Here is an 11,215-nt window from a genome sequence, read left to right as displayed (position 1 = left end):
GTCGGGATTCGATGATTCTACCACCCTTAGAAATCTTTCCGGAGAATCGCGCCCTCAGAGTGGAAAGAGGAGGGGAATTGGGGGTATCAAGGAATATGGCAGGGATGATTGGAGATGTGAGGGAATAGGAGAAGGCAATGTGAGTGTCAAAGATAAGAATGTGGAAATGGGGTCGGGAGGTTCGGGAATAATGGGTGTGTGAATGGAAGGGGTTAATGGGGAGTGACAAGAAATGAGGAGGGGAAGGGGGGACCTTGAGGGAAGGGATAGGGGCTGATGGGTCTGTGAGGGGAAGAAGATGTGTGTCGAGGGAAGGGGAGGAGCTTTGGGAGTGTGAAGGGGAAGGTGAATTGGGAATGTTGAGAGAAGGATATAGGAATGGGAGTGACATGTTGAGAGAAGGATATGGGAATGGGAGTGACAAGGGAAGGGGAGGAGGAAGTATTAATTATCAAGGAAGGTGGAAGGAAATGGGCAGCATCTGGGAAATGAGGGCAGCAACAATGCAACCATATTTACTGGTTCCAGTCAGAAACTGGAAATGCCAGCTTTCAGAGGTAGATGTAAGTGGTTAATGTAGACTGAACACATAAACAATTGCTTCTGTCCCACAAAAAAATAATTTGGAGACAGGGTGGAAAGAGTTTCCATTGGAAAATCTGGCAATAAGCTTTTCGTAAACCTCTGATCAATTAATTATCAATCATGTTGTCTTACAAAAGTGACACGGGTGCGGAATGAGCCTCAAAACCATGTCCTGTTTGGAGATTTGGCACTCTGGGCAGACATTTTGAGAAAGGATTTGAGGCAGCACAGTGCACCGTGGGGACTTGGCATGGCCAGCCTGTTATTGTTAGCATTTTTCCATGGCTGAGTTCAACACGTTCAATAAAAAGTTACCCATTGCGTAAAAGTTACAGAATTATTTTAGTAGTGGGGGGGGGGGGGGGGGGGGCGATAAAAATGTCAAATGATTTATTTATTTTTGTCAAATTATGCAAATATTGCTTCCGGGGTCAAGCGAGGCAGGGTGGTTGATCGTCTGAAAGGTTCTGGAAATGTCAGCCTCACACAGACACAGGGACTCTGTGTTGTGTAGCAGAGGGAGAGATATTGTGGCACCATGCAATGCAAGCAGGGAAGAAAGACAAGTTGAACAGTTCAGAGGGGCTTTTTTTGCACAGATTCTAGGGGAAGGGTGGAGAGATGCAAGGAGGATTCCTACCACCTGCACCTTGTTTAAGATGTCCCTACTGGCTGGCTCTGCCTCTCTCTTGTGCCATCTTGTTTAACATGGGCACTGGTGAGAGAGAGAGAGAGAGAGAAGTGGGAGAGGCTGCCAGCTCCTGGGGGTGGCTGGTGCGCAGGCGCCGACCGCCGCGGAGGCCGCCGGGAGTGGTAGTTCGCGGCCCGGCTGGGAGCGCTGGGAGGAGCGGGCGGGAGGACTACAGATCCCGGCGGCGGCCGCGACAGGCTCTTCCCTCACCCCCACCACCACCCTTCCCCCTCCTCCTCCTCCTCCCCTCTCCCTGTGTGCCCTCACTGGAAGGATCGGCAGCAATGAGGGAGTGAGTGAAGATAGGAATTAACATCAACCAGGAGGGGGAAAACAGGGGAGACGCCCAGGGAGCTGGCACAACAGGGTAAGTGTAATTCATCCACCCCAGGGTGGGTGAGGGAGAAGGTGGTGAGGTGGAGGTGGTGACTGGGTGCTGTTGCTGGGTGCTGGGGGGAGGTAGGGGTACAGGTACCAGCTCCAGCAGGAATCACAATGTCATATTTAACTGGATCCCTTTTGTATAGTTGCATCTGACTGAGACACACTGTGTTTACTCATCATGGGGCAGAGGGACACAGAGGGAGACAAGTGTTCCCACTCCAAAACCAAACTTTACAACTTAACAACAGACTCCCTCCTGTTCAGCACAGAAGTATTCCCATCATCTGCTTCGTGACAGGGGCCTGGTTATCTTCTGCCCTGTACATTTTCGTTCCATTTCTTATCCAGGTGTTTTAGTCCCAATATTTCCTGCAATTTAAAAAGCAGCCTTATTAAATTTATAAATGGTCATGTTCAATATTGCCTTGCACCTATGTCTTATTCGGCAAACCTGGAATTTTTGTTTTATTCTTTCACGTGATGTGGGTGTCACTGGCTAGGCCAGCAATTGCTGCCCATCCCTAATTGCCCCTTGAGAAGGTGGTGGTGAGCCGCTACAGTCCCTATGGTGTAGGTACACCCACAGTGCTGTTGGGGAGGGAGCTTCAGGATTTTAACCCAGGTACAGCGAGGGAATGGCGATATATTTCCAAGTCAGGATGGTGTGGTGAGGGGAACTCCCAAGTGGTGATGTTCCCATGTACCTGGTTCCCTTGTCCTTCTAGATGTAGTGGTCGTGGGTTTGGAAGGCACTGTCGAAAGAGTGAGTTCCTGCAGTGCAACTTGTAGATGGGACACACTACTGCCACTGTGTGACAGTGGTTGAGGGTGATTGTTTGTGGAAGGGGTGCCAATCAAGCTGGCTGCTTTGATTGGTGTCGAGCTTCTTGAGTGTTATTGGAGCTGCACTCATCCAGGCAAATGGACAGTGTTCTGTCACACTCCTGACTTGTGCTTGTAAATGGCTTTGTGGAGTCAGGAGGTGAGTTATTCGCTGCAGAATTTCCAGCCTCTGACCTGCTCCCCACAGTATTTATATGGCTAGACCTGCTCAGTTTCTGGTCAGTAGTAACCCCAGGATGTTGATAGTGATGCATTCAGTGATGGCAATGCCATTAAATGTCAAGGGGCAATGGTTAGATTCTGTCTTATTGGAGATGGTCATTGCCTGGCACTTGTGTGGCACAAATGTCACTTGCTACTTGTCAGTCCAAGCCTGAATATTGTCCAGGTCTTGCATAAAACAGGCTTGGACTGGGTCACTATCTGAGGGGTCAGGAATGGTACTGGGTTAGCATAGTGGGCTAAACAGCTGACTTGTAATGCAGAACAAGGCAGCGTGGATTCAATTCCCGTACTGGCCTCACCGAACAGCGGCTGGAATGTGGCGACTAGGGGCTTTTCACAGTAACTTCACTAAAGCCTACTTGTGACAATAAGCGATTATTATTATTGAACATTGTGCAATCATCAGCGATCATTACCACTTATGATGCAGGGAAGGTTATTGGGCCTCGGATACTATTCTGAGGAGCAGCTGTTGACTGTTTTACTGGTGGATTGAAGTGGGGGGTGTTTCCTTGGTGCAGTACACTTAGTACTGGGGTAACTTCTCTTAGAGTTTCTCTGGGACCTTGCTATTTTGTGACATGTTTTTGATCCTTAGTGCAAGAGAGTCGATAAACTCTGAGAGCTCTTTGGACAATTGCAAGAGTGATAAAACCCTCTACTTGTGTTATTGTTTTGGTAATGCATGCGTGGCTTGTTACTGCTGCCTGTTGAATTCAAACCCATAGTAAATTACACTTTGCATCCACCCTCCGACTTCATCATCCCCCGACATGCACTCTCTCCACATACACTCAGCCACCCTCTCCATATCCCATTAGGGGAGAGACGGTTAAAGAGTGAGATGATTGCATTTTTGATATGCATAGAAAACAGGAGAAGGAGTGGGCCATTCGGGCTCTGTCTTGAGTAGCTGTTAAAGGGACAAAATAATGTAGACTGTGACAAACTGTTTTATCTGGACTACTGCACTTGGTCTGTGCTGGTGAGGAACACGTGACTTTGGACCAATTGTTCCTAAAGAATCTGTGCTGTAACCATTTTCTCATTAATACTAATGTATAATGCATGTAATATATCATACTAATGTCCTTTAGGGAAGGAAATCCGCCATCCTTACCTGGTATGACCTACATGTGAGTTCATAGCCACAGTATGTTGGTTGACTCTTAACTGACCTCCTGAAAGAAGCCGCTCAGTCGAGGGCAATTACGGATGGGCAACAAATGTTGATGCCCACATCCCATGAAAGAATAAAGAAAAGATAATTCCAAGTTCCCCATCACTGGGGCTTTCCTCTTCTGGGGCTGTTGAAGATGAATTGATAATACATTGATTGCTGTCGGCACGGTGGCACAGTGGTTAGACCATAAGACATAGGAGCAGAATTAGGTCACTCTGGCCATCGAGTCTGCTCCGCCATTCAATCATGGCTGATATTTTTCTCATCCCCATTCTCCTGCCTTCTCCCCATAACGCCTGATCCCCTTATTAATTAGCAGTGCTACCTCACAGCTCCAGGGACCCACGTTCAATTCCGGCCCTTGATGACTGTCTGCGTGGAGTTTGCAGGTTCTCCCAGTGTCTGTGTGGGTTTCCTCCGGGTGCTCTGGTTTCCTCACACATTCCAAAGATGTGCAGGTTAGGTGAATTGGCTGTGATAAATTGTCCCATAATGCCCAAAAATGTGCAGGTTAGGTGGGGTTATGGGGATAGGGCGGGGGTGGGGGTTGGGTGCTCTTTCAGAGGATCGGTGCAGACCGATGGGCCAAATGGCCGCCTCCTTCGCTGTTGATAAGAGATTGATTGCTGTCGTTAGTCAAATACTCAATTATTGTTGTATCAGGTGACTAGCAGGATGGGAAAAGTGAACCAGATGTACCTTGGACCTTGACCATGTTTTTTTTGTAAATTCTTTCTATTGATTTCCAAAACAGGAAAGGAGCAGGTAACAAAGTTCCATACAGCACCATAATGCAACTCCTCCCCCTCCCCCCCCCCCAATAAACAGACAAACAAACAAAAACTATACAAAGAAAAACAGTAAAATTAACAGTCCGCAGTAATTAATTCCTTAAAGAAAGAGACAAATGGTTGCCTTCAAAGAAAGTTCTCAGTGAATTCTCTTACGGCATACTTAATCTTCTCCAAATATAGAAAAGACATTAAGTCTTCCAAACAGGATGAAGCATTGAGTGGCTTGGGGGACCTCCAGGTTAGTAGAATCTGTCTATGGGCTATGAATGAAACAAATTAAATAAATGAAACGTCTACCTCAATCTTAGTGAAGCTGACTGGTGCAGATGGGGGTCCAAATATGGCTATCAAAGAACAAGGCTGTGGTCAATATCTAGAACTTTGAAAAGAATAAGAAGTCTTACGACACCGGGTTAAAGTCCAACAGGTTTGTTTCGAATCACTAACTTTCGGTTCGCAGCTCCTTCCTCAGGTGAATGCTGAGGAATTCACCTGAGGAAGGAGCTGTGCTCCGAAAGCTAGTGATTTGATACAAACCTGTGGGACTTTAACCTGGTGTTGTAAGACTTCTTAATGTGCTCACCCCAGTCCAACGCCGGCATCGCCACATCTTTGGAAAGAGTGTCAAAGAAGATGATCAAAAACTGTCAAGTTTCGTGCATGACCAGAACATATGAGGTATGGTCTGCAGGGGCGAGTGAGCGCCTGTCAGATGTGTTGCTTGTGTTGGGGAAACACTTACTAATTCTGGCCTTGGTAAAGTGAATCCTGTGCTGAATTTTAAACTGAATTAAGCTTAACCGAGCACAGGAGAATGTGGAGTTGATCCTAAAAAGGGCCTCCTCCCACCAGTCATCCATAAGGTCCAGTCCAAACTCTGCTTCCCAATCATTTCTTACCTTATGGAGATGGGAGTGTCCAGAGAATAGAATGAGATTGTACAACCTTGAAATTGAAGTTGGTTGAGGCAATCACAATTTCCCTAACAATGTACTTGGAGGTAGTTGAGGAAAGGATAGAAAGCGTGAGCAAACAACCACGGGTTTGAAAATAGCGGTGTAAACTAAGGGTGCAATTCACCTAAATGGCAATAAAGTCCCATAGCGAGCGCGTTTAGCCACGTGTTTCCTGGCGCTCGGAGTGCCGAGAAACACATTGCTATTCAACACGACTCGTGTTGTATATAGGGCCTGAACGGGGAACGTGAGGCGCATTGGGGAGCTACGCTTACTGGACCTCCCCCATGTAGTGAGAGATTGTGATGCCATTTAAAAATTACATCCCGATCTCCAAGGCCCCCAAAGTGACCCCCGACTCCCCCCAGCCTGAACACACTATGGGAAGGTTATGGACAGTGCGGAAGGATGTTGCCGGTTCCGGAGGGACATAGATAAGCTGCAGAGCTGGGCAGAGAGGTGGCAAATGGAGTTTAATGCAGAAAAGTGTGAGATGATTCATTTTGGAAGGGGTAACAGGAAGACAGAGTACTGGGCTAATGGCAAGATTCTTGGTAGTGTGGATAAGCAGAGATATCTCAGTGTCCATGTACATAGATCCCTGAAAGTTGCCACCCAGGGTTGATAGGGTTGTTAAGAAGGCGTACGGTGTGTTAGTTTTTATTGGTAGAGGGATGAGCTTCGGAGCCATGAGGTCATGTTGCAGCTGTACAAAACTCTGGTGCGGCCGCATTTGGAGTATTGCGTGCAGTTCTGGTCGGCGCATTATGAAATGAAAATGAAAATCGCTTATTGTCACGAGTAGGCTTCAATGAAGTTACTGTGAAAAGCCCCTAGTCGCCACATTCCAGCGCCTGTTCGGGAAGATATGTGGAAGCATTGGAAAGGATGCAGAGGAGATTTACCAGGATGTTGCCTGGTATGGAGGGAAGATCTTATGAGAAAAGGCTGAGGGACTTGAGGCCGCTTTAGTTTTAGCGACTGGGTTCGTAAAAGTTCTATGAAGTGTCGCAAGAGAGTGCATTATGTTCACACCTGAGTAGTGAACACCGGCACCAGATGTACAAAATGCCAAAGGTCTTGGGGGTATTTATTTGGCACCAGAGTTAATTGTGAAACACTCACTTTTGTTGATATTCAATTTATAGCCTAAGAATGAGCCAAAGGTATTGAAAATATTCATTATGCCATCAACACAGGCAACAGGGTTAGTGATAAACAATGGGAGGCCATCAGCATATAAGGACACACGGTGATCCACACAAGCTTGAAGGATACCATTTAGCAGTGTGGACAACTGTAAGGCTATTGACAGGGGTTCTATCAGCAGGGCAAACAGCAGTGGGCACGGAGGGCACTCTTGACGGGTCCCCCCTGGAGTGTAGAAAGTTAGTGTGCACACCCACGGCAGGGTGGTACAAAGAAGGCAAACCCATGAAGTAGATTTTGGACCAAACCCAAATTTACCCAAAAATCCAAAGATGTGCAGGTTAGGTGGATTGGCTGTGCTAATTTGTCCCATGGTGTCCAGGGATGTGCAGGTTAGATAGGGTGGAGGGAGTGGGTCTGGGTAGAGTGCTCTTTCAGAAGGCCGGTTCAGACTTGATGGGCCAAATGGCCTCCTTCTGAACTGTAGGGATTCTATGACAATCCCCCTCCACCAGGTCAAAAGCCTTCTCCACATCCAGAGAAACAACAACTTCAGGGGCTGTCGAGGTAGTTGGGGAAAGTGTAATGTCAAGAAGGCCAAACACATTTGAGGATAATTAGCATCCCTTTGCAAAGCTAATTTGGTCACCAGAGGCAATTGTGTGAGTATTAGTAGATCCCTAAATGCGATGCTCCTGACCCGCAGCCCCTGACACGATCTGGATAATGCTCTCGCTGGGCGTGAACCAGTCTTGTATGAGGCTTAAAACTCATTTAACTATGCGCAGTCCATTTGAGGCCGGAGTCTCCCGGCTCCCGGGATTCACCGGTGCAGCATAAGGCCGGCACGAATCAGTACTGTTCTCCAAAAACACAAATCACACATGATGACCACGCTAGGGGGCTCAGAGGCCATTGGAGCTCTGGGTGTTTGGGGACAGGGGCACCAGGTTGGCATTGCCAAGGGCCTGAGAGGGACCATGGCCATGAAAGGGGGGGTATGAAGGGTGGGGGTGGTAAGAAGGGTGGGGGTATGATGGAGGTTATTAAGGGTGCGGGTAAGGGGTGTGAAGGGTGGAGGTTGAAGGGGGTATAAAGGGTTGGGGGAGGTGAAGGGGGGTCCTGAAGAGGGTGCATTGGGGGAGAGGGCTGAAAGATTGGGGTGACTTCAAAGGTTGGGGGGGCCTTCAGCGGCCCATAGCTGGGTATGCTGACCTGGGGGTGGGGGCGATGCCGAGGAGGATGGATGGAGTAGGACCGGGTCTCACTCATGCCTGGGTGGTGACAGACATTTAGTGATGGGATGGTGAGGGGTGTGGTTGCCCCTCCCGGTCAAGGGTTGGGGGTGTTGCCCATGTCTGGTGGGGTTGAGGGAGGTGGTGGGGGGGGGGGGGGGGGGGGGGTGGGGGGGGGGGGGTGGGGGGGGGGGGGGGGGAGGAGTTGTGAAGCCTGTGAGTGGGGGGTGTGGAGCACCTTCAACTTAACTTTCAGGTTTGTGCACCCTTTAAAAATGTGCCCCGATCTCTGAAGAGCGGTCTTGCCAACATCTTTAGTTCACCTCTCCAGAAATATCATGGGATTTTTCAATGAGAATCTCCCCAAGCTTCAAAAAAATGACTAAATGTGGCTGAATTGTGATTTGGATCACGCCCATACGGCCTGTGGAAATCACCCCGTAATTCCCACCCAAAATGAGAATCATTTTTTGGGAGAATCGCGGCCCAGATATTCTAACAGGAAGACATGAGGTGGGGTTCTCTCAGCCCGGGGCCGGGCCGGAGAATCGCCCGACTGTCGCGAATCATGCCATGCCGCCCCGCCACCCGATTCCCCGCAGAGCATTGGCGCCGGTGTGGTTCGCACAGCGCCATTCGGGGGCCGCTCTACACGACCGGCCCGCCGATTCTCAGCCCGGGATGGGCCGAACGGCCGTCATAAAAACACCGTGTCACGCCGGCGCCATCCACACCTGCTCTCAGCCGGCGGGACCTCAGCGTTGAAGGGTCCGGGTGCGGCCTGTGTGGGCGGGGAGAGACCCCCGGGGGGGCCTCCGATGTGGCCTGGGCCGCAATCGGGGCCCACTGATTGGCGGGCCGGCCTCTCTGGCTGGGGCCTCGTTTCCTCCGCGCCGGCCCCTTTGGTCCTGTGCCATGCTGTGTCGGGGTCGGCGCGTTGAAGGAGGCCAGTGCACATGTGCACGTTGGCGCCGGTGCCACTGCACATGCACTGATCCCGCCATGCCCATTTGACGCTGGGATCAGCAGCTAGAGCGACATGAACCGCTCCAGTGCCGTGCTGGTCCCCTGTAGGGGCCAGAATTGCTGATCCTGAGGCCGTGTTGATGCCGTCGAGAAACGCAACGGCGTTTCCGACGGCGTCAATACTTAGCCTCAGGAGCAGAGAATCCCAGCCATGGTTCCAAGCAGCATGACAGTACCTTAGCCAACAGCTTTATGCCTGCATGTAAAAGGAAGATAGGCCGATATGCACCACATTCTTCAGAGTCTTCCTGTCTTTTTTAAGTGTAAGCGAAATGGAAACTTTAGTCAGTGTGGGGGGCAGAGAACCAATCTAGCAATAAGGCTGCAAGTGGAGTGGAGAATCTTTCATAAACGTTAATAGGGAAGCCGTCAGGACCTGGGGCCTTATCACTTTCAATCAACTTAATGCAGTTTGTTAATCCTGTCGACATCTACAGATGGGATGTCCAAATTATTTAGGAAGTCCGCCATTGCCAAGCTAACTGACAGGAAATCCAATTTATAGAGATTTTGGTAAAAGGAAGCAACAGTCAAAATAAAACCAGAGGGGTTAGTAGTAAGATTATGAGAGAAATCATAGATCTGGGCAATGAACCAAGAAGCAGATTAGCACCTGAGCTGGTGGGCTAGTAGCCGGCCAGCTTTGTCCCCGTACTCATAAAAAGTCCCCCTTGAACGTTGTAACATGTGCACAGTTTTATTTATGGAAAGTAAGTCAAATTGAATCTGGGGCTTTAGCCTGTCTACATATAACTCCGAGGAGGGATAATGGAATATTGACGGTCTATTTCTAAAATGTAATCCAATTTTTGTTTTAATTTTCTTTATTTGACGATCTATGCATTGTAAGAAATTAGATTTTCCCGGAGAACTGCCTTGAGGGTCTCCCATAATACTGATGGGTTGGTGGAATCAGATTTGCTTGTTTTAATAAAAATATATATACCGGTGGATATAGAGTTACAGAAATCCTTGTCAGATAGTAGGGTTGTGTCACATCTCCATGGAGGCCAACCATTAGCTTTGGACGCAAGAGCGAGGTCAAGGGAACGGGGCGTGTGGCCTGATATAACTATGGCAGAATGCTCAGCAGTTTTAACTGTGAGGAGAAGAGCTCTGTCCAAAAAAAAAATCGTCAATGCATGAGCAAGCATGGTGGACATGAGAGAAGGAGGAAAAGTCCCTTGTGACCAGATGGAGGAAACTCTCAAGAGTCCACACAACCCATTTGTGTCTTAAAGGTGGATAGAAGCTTGGAATTGCCAGAGAGGGCAAAGGTCTTTGGACCTGAACGATCCAGCTTTGGATCTATAACACAGTTTAGATCCCCATCAAAAATAAAATTGTGGGTGTCAAGATTAGGAGGGAAGATAGAAGAGATGTGATAAATTTCATATGGTCCCTGTTAGGGAGAAAACTCTTGACCTGATTCCCTCAGGCAATTGCAAGGTGCGGCCAGCCATTAACTCAAAGGGTGTGAACCCGGTACTCTGGTTCGGGGTGGCTCAGAGGCGCATCAGGATACTCGGCAAGACTGTTGCCCAGCCTTCCCTGGTTTCCTGAATCGCCTTTGCTATCGATGTTTTAAGAGTCCAGTTCATTCACTCAACCATCCCAGAGCTATGCGGGTGATGAGGTCTATGAAATTTCTGTTTGATACCCACTTGTTTACACATCCCCCTGACAATCTTATCAGTGAAATGGGGTCCCTTGGTCTGAATCCATTTGGGTGGGAACACACCACACACCGGTATTATCCCTTACCGCTAAGATTTTGGCTACAGTCAGGGGAGGAGCCCTGAGCGGGGAAAGCTCTCACCCATCTGGTGAATTGGACTATAATTACTATGCAATATTACTGAACAGGCGCCGGAATGTGGCGACTAGGGGCTTTTCACAGTAACTTCATTGAAGCCTACTCGTGACAATAAGCAATTTTCATTTTCATTTCACTATTTGGTTTCGATGGGGGTAATGGTCCTGTGAAATGGAATTGTTCCCAGGGTACCCGAGGGTGAGTGCAACCTTATTTTCACTGCTCTTCCGGGATTATGTTGGGCACAGTAATACACTGTTGGCAGAATTGATCGGTATCCCTTCCCAGTCACAAGCCCTGGAGACATTTTGCAGTCAATAAAATATTT

General features: G+C 48.6%; 1 protein-coding gene across 1 annotated transcript in view; it reads left to right on the top strand.

Annotated features, from left to right (window-relative positions):
- The first annotated feature begins 1,483 nt into the window (after positions 1–1,483).
- The window catches only part of LOC119964943 (nucleus accumbens-associated protein 1-like), a 56,848-nt gene continuing 47,116 nt past the window's right edge, over positions 1,484–11,215 (top strand). The window contains exon 1 of the mRNA XM_038795158.1: positions 1,484–1,643. The gene's annotated coding sequence lies outside the window, so the exon portion shown is untranslated. The remainder of the gene's footprint in view (positions 1,644–11,215) is intronic.

Source organism: Scyliorhinus canicula, chromosome 4 (assembly GCF_902713615.1).
Source record: "Scyliorhinus canicula chromosome 4, sScyCan1.1, whole genome shotgun sequence".
In the NCBI taxonomy this organism is placed as follows: Eukaryota; Metazoa; Chordata; class Chondrichthyes; order Carcharhiniformes; family Scyliorhinidae; genus Scyliorhinus; species Scyliorhinus canicula.
This window is presented reverse-complemented; position numbering and strand designations above follow the sequence as displayed.